The sequence below is a fragment of the Erithacus rubecula genome (assembly GCF_903797595.1).
Source record: "Erithacus rubecula genome assembly, chromosome: 16".
NCBI lineage: Eukaryota > Metazoa > Chordata > Aves > Passeriformes > Muscicapidae > Erithacus > Erithacus rubecula.
Window position 1 is genome coordinate 4,222,833 of NC_136668.1, and position 15,665 is coordinate 4,238,497.

A 15,665-nucleotide genomic window follows, 5' to 3' on the forward strand; every position below is an offset into this window, starting at 1 on the left:
AAAGCTAAAACTGACCTTTCAGAAAAGCACGAATTCACTTAAACTCGGTTCTGTTTTTTGCAAGAGCTCAAAGAGCACAATCTGGAGTCTTTGTTTCAGTTGCTGATGAGCTCTGCTGCTTTCAGCTAAGCCGTTCCTCAAATCCAAATTCACTGATATTCATCCCCCTCATCCCCTACCTTGTTTTCCAAAATCATATAGAAACTTTGTGATTTCTCCTTTAACTTAAACTTCTATTGTAGAAACACGTAGGATGAACAGAGGAAGCACATTCCTACCTGTTACACTGGTTTAACAGCTTGTCTTGCCTGAATTGCTATTGATTTTAAAGCAGGTTGTGGGTTGCTATAGCAATCCTGTACTTGAACATTCAAAGGAGAATTCCACTAAACCCATCACTTTATAAATTCTACAAACTTAAGTTCTTAGGCTAAAACTTTCAAATATATGCTTTAAATTGTGTTTCTGGTGACGATTCATTTCAGTTGCTGTTAAGTGAATGAATTTGCAAAATTAGGGAGCTGGGCATTTTGTGCATGTGTCTGACCCAGGATGTTTCCCCCTGACCAGACTGCTCATAACAAAGAGCAAAAGGATCAATTTCATGCATGTAGTCTCAGGGCAAACTTGTCACTCGTGGAATAACAGCCTGAAACGGGTGACAGTAATCACACCAGCTGCTTGACATCCAGGCAGGTGCAGGAGCCCTAGGAAATGTCAGATTTCCATCAGATGCAGCTTCAGAGAGCACAACTGGCTCAAAAGCTTTTGGGCACAGCCATCACCCCGGGCCATGGCTGCCACCCCAGGCCACGTCAGCCCCTTGCTCGGAACCATGGCTGAGCTGTCACTTTAATAAATGAGTAGCCACTTCATTTTGATCAGCAGTGTCAGGGCTTATTTCAAAAGTGATTCTGATTCCATTGCACAGCCCAGCCCAGCCAAAGTCAATTGGTACAATTTCAAGGTGAATTTATTCATTCTTTATAAAAGTTCTATGCACGCATATATCAAGACAGTTGAATAAATTGAAATAAATAGACTTGGAGCTGCATAGTCTCCTGGTAATTGAAATAGTTTCCCCTCAGTGTGTTTGTAGTAATAATGCTACCTTTATGAAGACTGGACTGTCTACAGATGGGGAAGTGTGGAATTATCATATTAATAACATATTTGGAAAATGGAATTGGGTCTAATATGTTGAAAAGGATAGCTGAAAGTTGCCCTTGCCTTCATGAAAGCCTACTATCAAATGATGCTTTACAATTAATTCTTTCTTCCAACTTTGTTTTTCCTTTGTTTTTAATGCAGCTGTTAACTTTGAGAATGGAGAATCTGGTTGGTAATACATGAGAGGTTGATTTCTCCAAAGCATGATGCATTAGCAACCTGTTTTCTACAATTTAAGGATAGGAAAAAACAAGTGGAAGAGGTCAAACCTGTAATGTTTTGATTTTTTTTCTTGCTTGGTTGCTGGTAGACCAGTTTAGAGTGAGTGTTGCAACATCAAATGTCCATGAGCTCTAGTCATCTCCTTAGTTTTATTAAAAAAAACAACAACAGAACAACCCTTTCAAATGTTGAAAATATTTTCTATTTATTCAGAAAAGAACTTAAGGTGAAAAAAGGGCATAAAAATGTTCTTGGTTTTCTATAGAGAGGAAAATGAATAGAAGTGAGTGAAACAGAAGGTATCAATTAGAAAGCAACAGTTCATTACTCAGGTGGCTTTTCAAAGCTGGCAAGTGCATCAGCTATCAGAAGTGCAATTCTGATGTGAATCTCTTTTCCAAGTGCTCTCAGCAGATGTTGCCAGGGCAATGGAGGCTTTAGAAACTTTTCAAAGAAGAAGTTATTGCCATTTTTTAATTATGCTTCAAAAACAAAGCCCCTCAAAAACCAGAGTAATGATCACAGCCATAAGAGATGAAGACATTCATTCTTTCCTCCTTGTTCTGCTGTAATGTCACCAAGAGCTGAAAGGGTGACAAGCTGCCTCTTTGGGATGGGCATCCCTTTCCCTGTGTCCTGGCAGGTGGGAATCTGCAGTGTCACCTTGCCTGCAGGGCTGGGAGCTGGTTGGGATTTACCCTCTGCTTTCCTTTCCCAAGGAGGGAGTGTGGGGTTGGTCTAGGCTGCAGCAGCCACTCCACAAAACTTCTGTTCATGTAGCAGGGACTCAGATGAAGTTTGAGTCATTTGAATGAAAGACCCTCCTGACCCAGTGGGAGAGGATGGAAAAGGAATGGGAAGAGCAGAGATCAAGAGAGGCCTAGGGAAGGGAAAGGAAAAGCCAATTAAACTGTATGGGAAAGGAGCAATGGAGCCAGTGGTACCCAGTAATGAGCATGTACTCAGCTGAGCCAGGGAATGGAACAAAGCACTCAAATGTCTTTTTTTTTTTTTTGTTCTTACTTTGCATTCTCACTCATCTTCATACAGTTTACCATGTTAAGAATGAGCATGGGAATGACTGAGTGATGAGGCAGAATTGTCAAGATGGGGAATTAAAAAAATGGAACTCCAAGTTTTCCACAGAAGTTAGGGTACAAAGAACTTTTTCAAATGTCAACTCCAAAAGTCCATTTGTTTTATGTCTTCTTGAATAATGCCATTTGAAGGAGAAAAAAAGATTTCTGACCTAATAACCTTGCACAGTAAGTTTCGTTCTGGAGCAAAATTTTATAGATCATTTTAGTATCTCCTTAGAAACTGAAGATTTTATAATGGAACAATCTCCTTAACTGGAATAAACTGTGCTGTGCAAGAGGAGAGAAATATATGCTTGACTTAGGGAGATTAATATTTTTCCCAAATTTTGATTAGTAGGTGGCAGGACAATATAGCACTGAACTGCATGCAAAGATAACCAAGATTTGAAATATGAATCTTTTACCACAGTAAAAAATGAAGATGACAGTTGTAATCTCTTCAATCTCATAATTTACTTGAGATTTGGGCAAGACTGAAGTGACTGAAGTCTCTAGGCAAGGTTTACTCATTTTAAAAGCATTATACACAAATGTGAAATCTGCAAGTTTTAGTCCATTCTTATCTATAACTTGTACAGCTCAGGGGAACTGATCTACTTTTGGAATGTAAAGGAAAAATTATGCACTAGCTGCAGTAAATGTACTGTAATTTATTTCTTATTTATGTCACTTCTATACAGCGAGCTACACTTACTAAATTGCACAGCTCCCAAGGGCCACAAACAGCATCCATGGCAAGCTTGGCTTTAGCACATTCAGTAACCCATTGCTGCATGAGAACAGTGCAATTAATTTACAGATCCAAAACATTTGCATATTTGAATTCAGTGGGTTAGTGTATCTTGGGAGGTATAACTGAAATAGTCCACTGGTAATTCTTTCCAAACCTGCATGAAACCAAGGACATGCACAAAACTTCAATGCCAGGGAAATACTTTGCATCTCAAGTGTAAAAGGTGATGGGTGAATGTTTTTCCAAATTAATCAAGGCCTCATCTTGTGACATTGTTTTGATTCTTTTCCTCTACTGACTAATTCTCTTCCCTGCTGCAACCCCTAATACTTAAGGAACTACTTCCTAGTCCCCCAAGAATGTCTGTCAATATTTCTTTATAAAACTCTGTAAAACAAGGTCAGCTCTCACCATTCATTCGTGTAATATTGTAATTTCATTCTCTTCATCATAGCTAATCTGGATTTACTTGGTATTAAACTCAGCCTTTATATATGCCTTAGTATTTCACTAAAGATAAGACAGATCTTTCAGAAGTTTAATTTCTCTATCAAAAGTGTAACCATTCTGATCCCCTGAAAAGTAGCTTTGGAAGCAAGGATACATATAGGATTTATGAAATTGAAAAAAAAGGTTAAAAATTAAAAGAAAAAAAAATAGAGATACTTCATTTAATTGATTTTTTCACCCCCAGGTCTCTACAAACTTCACCAAACACTGAAAAAGTTTTAAGATATTTTCATGAAGACACTTTGGAATTGACCTATTTTATGTAGTTGTTCTATGTTATGAGTTGGTAGCAAACTCATGTATTTGCCTGAGCACACCTGAAAAGTAATGATGTGATAAACTCTGCTCCTTTGCTTGCTGGATATGCTTAAGGCAGTTTTCTTGGGCTGGCAACACTGTAAACGGGTGGGTATGTGGTGTGGAAGTGAAATGAATAGTTAAATTAATGCTGTACCCCAAGACTGTATTTGAAAACCTTTCTGATGCTTTCCTTCTCTTTAACTCCAGATCTGTTTGAAGCCTTGTGGCAACTTTGCAGAATTGACTTCTGTCACTGTTTTATTATTTCTTTAATCAGCCATCAGCAAGAATTAGAAAAACCTCACCTAGGCAATAGTGAGCAAAAATACAAGGAAGGTACCTATTAGTAATACACAAAATCCAACAAATTTTATATAATAGCCTGAGCAATCAGATAAATTAATTTTTAAAGCTAGTTGAAAAGTTAAATAGATGCATTTTCTCAACCATGACCTTTCTGAGTCTCATGTCCTCTGGAGTGTCAGTCCTGACACATTATTAAAAAGATGAGATTAAAATAGGAAGAAATTTAGCTAATGAAACTGCAGGGAAAAAATTCTGTAATGTAATTGCTTGTTACAGTTTTCAGCCTTCTGTCTGCCACCTGCTATGCTCTAGTAAACTGTATTTTAGGAAAGGCCATTATATAATAACTTTTTATATTGTAACAAGATTGTGTTTTCCTGCATTGACATTGAAGCACAAACATTTATAATTAACTCTTGGATTATGTCTAAACTGTACCTCGTTATGAGTGATATGGCTGTTTTCAGAATGTGTACTGTTCCATTGCCCTTTTTAGCTGTATCCTTGGCATGAATAAATGCAAATTTTGTAACAGTGTACAGACAACAAAGTAATCAAAAGAATGAGAAGCTATGAAAGAGGATTTGGCACAATTTTGTCTAATAATTCAGAATTTATTATCAATTAATGTTGTCTGTGGTATTATACTTGTGAAGAGGTGATTATAAAAATAATGTCATTTCCTGGTCCCATACACTGCACTGTAAAAGGATACCTTGATTTTCTTACTATTGTTGGTTGTAGTTGTGCTGCCTTACCAAGGGGTGAGTGATTCTGGAGATCCTGCACATGCCCCCTGTGCCTTGACACCTCCTGATTATTGGAGTAGTTTCCTCATCAATTGCTGCCAAAACCGTGGTACTTGTGAAACATTCAGTGATCTGATACCTGTTTGTTTGGTTTGAAATTGACAGCGTGAAAATTGGGTTGTAAACTCATTATGTAAGCGTGCCACAATGCTTATCAGGACATGAGATTCTGGAGTCAGCTGGCCAGCTCCAAGGGCAAGTGTGAGCCAGCTGATAATTGCCCAACAGTTCTTGAGGAATCTCTCACACTTTTTTTCCTATGTAGGTGGCATGGTTTCAGTGAAGTGTGAGTAATCCAGCCACTGACACTGGAGTTGTGTGTGGGACCAAAGCTGACCTGCAAAAATAAATACTATGTGAAGTGGGACCTGGTTTCAAAGGAAAAAATCTGCTTTTCTTTCCAGAGGTGTGAGGGGATGATGTCCTTCTCCGAGCAAAATGTCCTTCCTTCAGCTCACTGACTGTTCTTTGAAGCTTTCTCTCTAGTGCTAAAGGTCTCTGGCACTATGGGTTTTAACATCATCATTATCCAACTCCTGGATTTCATAGATCTCCCAATCAAAACATTCCTGCATCAAGTGCTGCATAGATACTTTATAGAGACAACTAATTTACCTGATGTTTTACAAATGTGCCTTTACATGATGGAGTCTATGGAGGGGGGATTGTTTGGTCGGGACTCTTTTTGTTGCTGTTCATTTCTCTGGTTTTGATTGAATTTGGTTTTTTGTTTTTTTGGTTTTTTTTGTTTTTTTTAATTGATGAAACCATTTGAAACTTGTTAAATGCATCTTGTTACAAACAGCATGGAAGGAAGAAAGCAAATCTTCATAGCTATATCCTGAGTGTCTTTAAGGTGAAAGATTATGAAACTGCTAAATTGTTGACACTTTCCATAGGAAAAAAATAATTTCTTGACTAGGTCTATCTGTGTTGCTTCCCCTACAAACACACCTTCAGCAGCACAGCTGTGCCCTGTTTGAGACAGGAACTCCTCCCATAGATTAAATACTTCATTTTTGATATTAACCATCAAGGGTTATGTGGCCATGTGTCTGATCTGTGGGCTTTTTTAATATTGTATCTTCAACATTGTAATATTGTACAAGAATTCCACAAGAATATTTAGTCAAATTATAGCTACATGAAAGGTAATTATGGTGGAGATTCACTGCAGGAGTAGTTTAGGCACATATTTTCATATTGACATGCAAATTTCTTTGATGTAATCTTACATTGCTGTAGAAGCAAAACTGAACTTTAGATATTTTTGGATCCTACATAATTCACAAGAGAAAAAAATACTCTAAAGCTTGCTATGATTAATTCTGTATGTCAAAAGCAAAGTGGTCATTTCTCTTTTTACAAGAAAAATAAATGACCATCAATTTCAGCACTGACTTCTGATTACAATTTGTCCTCTTTGTTTATTTCACAATTAGTGTACATAGATTAATAATTACAATTCCTGAACCTGATAATTTATGCATTAGTATTTAGCCCTTGTCATGTCTTTAATTTTTTCAATTAATTGTTTTAATAATGGAAAGGTTAATTGCACTATTCATCAGAACTGCTCGCCGTGAAACAGAAGACAAATAAGAATCTTTAAAGATAAAGGGCAAGCTGAGTGCTCTGAGCTGTCATTCCAGCAAGGGAAACTCACTGGAACAGCCCTGCAGCTTCACTCCAGTGCTGAGATCCTGGGCATGTAAACTCATTCCATGCAGACAAAGGGAATTGTACCAAATCACAGGTCATTAAACCCCAAACAAACAACATGTTATTGAACAATAGCTGATGTTCTTGTGCCTGCATTCTGCCATGGTCCATACACATCCTGCTTTCAGCTAGCTCTGAATGCTGGTGAAAATACATGTAGAAAGTGTTTTCAGACTTCTCAGGACTCCTGTCAGGACCTGAATGCAGTTTATATCCTGATCAATCTTTTGTACTACAAGGCCAAATTGTGTTGCTGCCTGAACCTGTCATTGGACAGGTGCTGCTGTCATTGGACCTGGGATAAAGTAAATGCATAATTAGCATATGGTTATACATTAACATGTGGTTATACAGATACAAAGTGCTTAATGACCCCTTATTCTTAAATAGGAATCAAATATGCAGGTGTAGTAACTGCAAAAATGACCACACTGGGATTTAAGTCCATTTTGATTCATTGAAATATTTGCATAGGAATTGATTCATTAAATGTTTCCCCTACTATACTTTGCTAACTTTGGGTCTTTTTATACATATGTAGTAAAGTCAGGAATAATGTGTGCATAAAGGAGAAAACAAGTTAAAATTCTGGATCCAATCTGAGACATTTTAACACTGCTCTCTGGTGATCTTTAATCATGCTATTGACAAGCCTTGTGTGTTAGAAAATAAACATAATTACTAATTTTTTGTGAGACCACAGCCTTTTAACTTTCCTTCTTAAAGCTGTATTTTATAAGGCTTTGTGTGATTACAACTGGATTGCAGAGATACTTTGCTTATCATGGCTGTAATTAAGGGTCTCTCCATGCAAACATTTTTGATGAAATCTTTGTTCCATTGAGATAAAACTTTTAATGCATTTTTCTGGGTGTGAAAATTATATCTGTTTTTATAATTGCACACTTGTTTGATTCCTCTTTTCTCAGCCTGAACTCAGGCTCTTGACTGCCATTTGCAGCTGAACAGCACTTTTTATTCCAGCCACAACACTTACTCTAAGAAAAAGTACCAAATGCTTTTTTTAGGCAGCCTTCTGAATTCTAATGCAAATACTTTTTACAAATTGTGTGTGTGTACATATATATTTAAGATAAACTACTGTAGACTTTTCTTTCCAATCTTTTGCACAATTTTATTCTCCATGTGACCTCACAGAAGCTGATATTCAACATCAAGGACTTTGAGAAATGCAGGACTATTCAGTCACACTTTTCTCTGTGTGGGGATACAGAGCAGTGAGTGAACACAGTAACATGACCCCTCTTGCATGGTGCAAGAAAGAGCAATTTATTGAAGAAAACCATGGCTTTAAATGAGTTCTATTGCATCTCCATCAATGAGTTACTGGTTTATTGTTGGGTTTGGTTAAGCTGCAGTCACAGCTGTCCAGCTGCAGGATGATTGTGCTCTTCAAGGAGGAAACATTTTCATTGTGTGTGCTGGAAGTGAAGCCATGGCTGCTCTCACTGACAAAGGGGGAGCTGTTCTGGAAGGCTCAGGTGTTTCTTCTCACCTGAGGATGCTCCAGGGATGATGTGGGCTCAGGGCTTGCTCTATAACCCGTGTGGTGCTTTCTAGGAAGGGCTGTCCTGGCTTTCCTTGGTAAGCTCTGAGGTGTGGGTTTTGCAGAGGTTTATCTCTGCAGCTCTGATCCAGCCTGGATTCCTCTCCAGAGACATCTGTGCCACCTATTTTGCAGCAACACTACTTGAATAACTGGAGTTACTTGCCTGCACGTTGCTTGAATCATAGTTATGGAATAGTGAGAAAAAAACTTGCTTTTAGGTCATTCTTGGTCTGTTACAAAGAATTTTGGTGAAGGCATAGATTATCCTAATGAAAGAACACAAAGATGAGCCATTTTCTATGAAAAATGATTTTTTTGCTACATCTATAAGCTGCCTTTAAAGGCACCCAATGAAAAGTTTAACACCACTTAAAAATAAAGCTTGCATTAGGTATTTCTGGCTGAAATGCTGTTTATAACAGCACATTGCTCATTATGCTTGCTTTTTTCCCTTTGATGCAGTAGGCTTACAGATCATGTGTCAGAAATTGAACTTTCTGATATTTATTAATACTTTTAAGTGATAAGCAAAAATAATGTATTGGAAAACATAATAACTACATGTATATAGCTACTCATCTCCACCAAAAATATGGATTATAAGCACCAAACAGAATGTTTTGTACTTTGGCTGTGCTGGTGCTGAAGGCATCAGTTAAATTAGAATCCTTTGATATGTTAATTATTTATTGTTGTAAATTATGCATCCTCTAAAATCAAAGAGACACATAACCTATAATTTATTATTCATTTAACATGAAAATTTGTCTTCATATAACAATTTCTCTGTTAGATATGGAGTTCTGATTTGAAATAAAACCTTTTAATGTGGGCTACAGTTAAAACATAAAAGAGGTTGAGGTTTTTCTGAACCTGTAAAATATTCTCCAAGACAGTTTAACCCTTACAACTTTACAAAGTTTCTAAGTTCACTGGGTGATGGACAGTTATGGATTCATTAGGCATTGGCTAAAAGTGACTGCACTTTCACTTGTATATCTGTTGTTAAAAAATTGGTAGGTGAAAGTGGATTTTGTTTGTGCAAGAACTCTGAAGAGCATCTACATTTGTTTTCATTCATAACAATTTTTGCACATTGTGATTAATTTTCTTTGAGGAAGAAGCTGTGTAATTCTTGGATTGTGTCTGAATTGCTCTTTGCATTTGTTTTATTCAGTTTGAAAGTTTAGAACAAAATTATGGGTTTTGAGTACCAGACAAACTAAAACAACAGATCTGCACTGCATGATTAAAACCCAGAGATATTTGTATAGCAGTAATAGAACCGTAAGCTTTCCCAAGCCACCATTTCATATCTTCATTTTTCTCTCTGCACTGTGCATTCTGTTTCTGTTGGAGCAGAATGTAAAGTAAATGCTCTCTTGATTGCTAAGATCTTGGAATTTCTTTAAGTCTTTTCTGTTCTAGAAGAGAACAGAAGTGGGTGGGAGAGATGGTTTTGTTTCTGACTAGGAAATGATTATTCATATGTCACACTTGTGCATAGCATGTATTAAACACACTAAAGTCTCAGGGTCAGCAGAGAAAGAAAGTTCTTATTTTTTATGGTTTGTAAGAGAAAAAATGCTATGTTGCAAAATATTTTAGCAGTCTGAGTTTTAGTGTGAATAAAGAAGCATGAACGTAAGTGCAGTAGAACCAAGGTAATGGTTATGTTCTATAAGTTTTTTAGAAGAGTTGCTTTGATCTTCTTATGATATTAATCACCTGGGGAAATTTCAGTCTTGTTATACACTTACAGCTGGTATAGAGTATTTGTAATAAAATATTTGTAATTACTCTATATAGGTGTTTACACCTAATGCAAAATCTTCATAGTTTCTAAGTAAGAACTGATTTTGGATAAATGCCCAATTCAGCAAGTATGTGAAACCCTCCTTTGATCAGGCCACCAGACCTTTCTTTCTTTGAGTTATAACAAAGGTGTAGCAAAGAGTGGGAATGAAAGACAAATGCTAAATTCACTATGGGCAATTCATGTCATCTGAACTATGTCTAAGCATTTAATTTTATTTTTGTTTTGCTATTGTTCTGGGCAAAAACATTCAGCATTTTTCAGTATCTACTGAAGAGTCCTTCCATGGCTGAGAAGGTCCCTTCTTTTATGTTAAGTGTGCAAGACTCATGCACATTTCTAAATCAAAAAAGAAGCAAATTTTTCTAATGACATCCACTGCCAATGGGAAACATGACTTCTGCCAGATTAAAAAAAAAAATAAACATAAGATTATAACAGTACAGTTCTTGTAACAAATCCTGCATTCCATGTAGTTTCATCTCTACCATGAAGCAATGCAGTCTTTGTCAGAAAACTCTTGAAAGTTCTTATGTGCACACTAATTTTGTTGAAGAGAAAGATGATCCAAAATAAGGAAGATTTTTTTCAATAGTTCTTGCAAAATCAGCGGGTAAGCCAAGGTCTGTCAGGTCTGTTCTGCATATGAAATATTTTGAATGGCTCCAGAGCACAGCTGATGTTTCCAAGGCTTCTGTAAGGAAAGGTCAATGCAAGCTACAAGAAGCTGTAGGCAGTAAGTCAAAATGAGAGAAAAAAATGTATTCTTCTGTTTTTTGGAGATATTAACAAGCTCAACTCTCCAGTAATGGCCAGTGTCAAATAAGAACATAGCACATCTTGTAGAAGGGTTTATTTACATCACTGTAAGCTCTCTGTGTATGTATACACCCTCATTTTGGTATAATTGCCTGCTTCTATTCTTTTGTTTCAATTAGAAATTGCTTTTTCTCTCCTTCAGTAACTTTTCCTGCTAGCTGACCTTAATAACAAGCTTATTTTTTATGAACTAAAAATATTTTTTTTCATGCACTTCTCTGTAAAAGGTGAACTGATGTGTGCTGTTGTTTGGTTAATTGCTGTTAAGACAACTGTTTAACATTCGTACATTTGCACATTTTTTTTTGGTTGAACTCTGGTGTCCCTGAATGTAATGACTGAAAAAAGAAATCCCTGTCATCAAATGACTTTTTCCTATAACAAAAGGTAATAATGTTATCTCATAATCTAGGACTATATTCTGTGAAATATAAAGCTTTATAATGTTAAACCTTCATATTTATTACATGTTCCATCTTGCTGCTGGCTTTCCTATTAATGCTTCACTTAGCAAGGCAGAAATAGTACTTCTGATTTTTATAGTGCTAGAAAAGAGTGAGAAAACTCTTTGTGCACAAATCACAAGAAAGCATAAGTTATCTGTTACAAAGCAGAGAGATTAAATACATGGCCATAAACTCCTTGCAATCATGGTGACTGGGTAGAGGCTTCTTCTGATTGCTTTAATAAATCCTTTAAGTATGCTTTCAATCTCTCAATGATTCCTGACAAAGCTTGTATGCTCTTGTTGGGCATCTGCCTGCATCTAAAGTTCCAGTTATGAATATTTTATGTGGCTTATCACTGCACTTGTGTCACTGGTTCAGGAGTTGCTGGTGTGCCATTTGTCAGGGCCTGTTAATGCAGTACTAGGCAGAATAGGGGAGGCATGGATATAGAGTTTGGTAATCTACTCTTTCATTTTCTTTTATAGAAGATATGAAAAATAATCATTGTGAATGATTGATGAGGTGATTGTATTTCACAGATTTTGAGATGCTGGTCCATGAGTAAAATCATTTTAAGGACTTGTTTTATCTTTGTGTGTGCAGGGATGAAGTCAATGGTATTGCAATGGCAGGGTGCTGAAATGGGATACTGGGAAATCTGCTGTGTCTGTAACTGCCTGGTTTCTCTCTCCCGGGCTAGGAAACTAGAGCTGAACAGGAATGTCCTTGTTGCAACAGTTGTATTTGCACTTAACTGTTTTCTTTTTACTTATTCACGGATATTTAGACACTTAAAGCTATACAGAGCCCATCTGTAAGAATACATCAAATGATCCCCACATCCTCCCATCTGGAATGGCAAGCTCATTTCCATGCCTATTGAACACATGTGCCCACCTCTTTTCAAGCATTCCTGTGCCTACTGTGTCAGTGTTAGGTACAAATGTATAATGAAATTAAATGGAATTCCTTTTCAGGAATACTTCATCTGCAGGAGTGTATAGCCAGGATTTCTTGCAGAACAACATATTTTAAGTCAATGCTAATAAATACAGAATGCAAATTTTGGACCCTTAGTGAGACTGTTTTCAAAACTAATTTAGTGGGTTATATCTCTGGGAATGACATGATTATGTATTTTTTTTACTGGCATAGATCCTGCAATATGTGTCTGAAGAATAGTTCCATTTGTGGCACTTAACCAAGTGGTTTGGGTTAGAGAAATTTTTTAAGTAGAGTAATAAATGTTGAAGCAGAATATGGAACTAAACAGTGTAATGACATGCAAATAGAGAAGAAACCAGTGTAGGAAAAGTTTAAACGTGTCTGGGTACAAGTGAATTGGGTTCAATAGTTCAATGAGAGCATTACCTGACTCTCTGCATTTGATGCTGTCATTAGATTGGCTGATGCCTGCTTTGAGCACATGTAGATAGCAGATCTGTGTAATTATACATTAAATCAAAGTACCACTAACCTTTAGGTTTTTCTTTTTGCCTATCGTTATTTGTCTTGGTAGAAAACAGTTTCAAGGAGAAAGCTGATTTGATACTTCATGAACTTGTAAAAAACACAATGGTGCATTTGGAAATTAGAGCTAAAACAAGCCTGGACATTTTCAGTACCTTAGAGAAAGTCCTTTGCAGAGTTGCCAGTGACTGCATTAGTTTCTCAGGTCTGTTTTTAATGACCCTTTTATTACCTTCTTTCAGAGATTGAGTGCATTCAAATATTCAAAATTAAGTTACATAAATAAGCTTTTAGCTTTCTATACTTTCTGTATTCTCAAAAATGAACTATTACTATATAAAAAGCTGATGGAAAATATTTTAATTTGGCTGTGGTTTCAACAGCTGAGATAGCACTTAGATGAACAAGAATAGTTACACATAACTCAGGAACACAAAATTTGCTTTACCTTCTTGCAAAGAAGAAAGGTGTATGTAGTATTTGAATAATACCACATGTGTCTAAAGATTTTGGTGAATATCACCAAATCACCAAAGATATTTGGGTGAATATAGAACTATGAAGATGGTACTTTCTGATTTTCACAATGGAATTACATGTCTGGGATAAAATAGAAGATATCTAAAAGGAGTGTATAGGTACAAGAGATATCTGTGAGAAAAATCTAACAATAATGCTAGCTAAAATCTAATGATTTTTCAAGAAACTGACAATATAGATTAAAATATTTTTCTTTATAATTACACTTTATTTAATTTGAAATACATTGGCTTGTAAAAGGTGTAAACTATTTTGTAATGTCATGCTGGAGGGTTCAGTGTTGATGGAGTTATTTCTTGGATAGAAGAAGCTGATTTTCTTTGGTTTTGTTCTGGTTTTCTTTTTTCTTTAGTAGCAGATTAAAGCTCAACATGCAATCACATAAGAAGTTCCACATGTTTAGATTCTTTGAAATAATAACTCTCGAAATTGACAAATTCAAAAATTATTAAAGTCAATTACTTACCAAGACAATTAATGGAATAAAATCAAAACTATTAAAATGCATTGTCTCAGCCCCTGAAGTTGGTTGTTATCTTCAGTTTTTGATGTAATTTCATGATCACTTTTTAATCTGACACTCACACAGCCAAGCCCTTTTATGCTTGGCATACAATCCATTCTTTTCCTTTCTCACTGAAAAGAACTTCCCTGCTTTATCTTCCTCATTCCTGCTAAGCCCAGGATTCCCACAAGTCTGACTGATTCTCTTCCCAAGTCCTTGCTCAGGCTGTTCCACACATTTGAGGACTGTCTCTCCATCCCCAGGCCCCCTTTCTTTGCTGTCAGGCTGAGGGACATGTCAGCTCATGTTCACTGATCCCTCCAGCTGGCAACTTTCACAATGATTTCTCTATAACTAAGCCTGGGATTCCTCACTGACAGCTCTAATACAGAGCTGTTATTATTTATTTCCTGCTATTAATACATTAGGCTTTGATTACTGTTTCAAAATTGGTCAAAGTGCAGTTAGAAGTGCTTTTTTTTTGGTATTATATTTTAGAGACTATGAATACTGAATATAATACGCTGTACTTGAAATTTTAACAGCTGGATAAATGTGTATACGTTGTTATACTCAGGAACACTCTCCAAAGAGAAACACATCAAATGTATCTAAGTATGTATGTAAATATTAGTGGGCTTAATTGTTTTTCTTAATATTTTCTGTATTAGTCAACTTTTTAACTGATGTTGACAGTGCTTTGGTAAGTGAATATAAGATAAAAGCAACCTAAATTCTCTTCCAGCTTTTTAGAAATAATGTGTACATATAAAGAGAAGGATACATAGTGAATGAAACTCCATGAAAACGGACTAGACAAGAATTTCTCAAGTATTTTCTTAACAGAAGAGCATCCATGGAGTATGTGAGAACACTGCTGCTACTAACAATAACAAACCCCCCCAAATGTCTCATTCATTATTTTATTGTACAATTCATAACACTTGAGGTCTTGTAACCAAAGTCTTTGGCTTGAGTAAGAGAACACTTGAGATCTGTGCCAGCATGACTGCAGAAGTTTGAAGTCATAAATATTGAAAGCTCTAAACCCAGAATTCAACAGAAAGAAAAGCAGTGAACCTAATATTTGTATCCTCAATTTTGTTTTGGCATGATAGAAATTCACTTCCTGCTCTGTTTGATAGGTAAACACATGCAGGGGGTTACAACAGCAATTCTGGTATCTATTCTCTCTCCTCTTTGTTTATCCTAGAAAAAAAATAGTCGGGGCAATGTAACTTCATAATGGTTTTACAGATTGCTTTGAGATCTGAAATACCTGTCCATAGGTATATAGTGAGATAGGTTTGTTTTTTATTTTTTGCCCACTGCAACCTTGCTCCTTACCATTGTGACTTAAACTTGGCTTTGGGCTGATATTTATTATATGTCTAGTGAAGAAGGTTCAAGTCAACTGATGATACTATTATTACTACTAGTACACTACTACTAGTACTACTACTAGACAATTATTTCTGTATTGTTCTAATTGAAAGCCAAATAATATTTTGATGTTGTGCTATTGCCCTAACTGAAACATACTCTTGCCTTAAGTGAAGATTCAATTAATGAGAGATTCAGAATAGAGCTTTCGGAAGAAACAGTTTATTTTGTTACTGGTTTG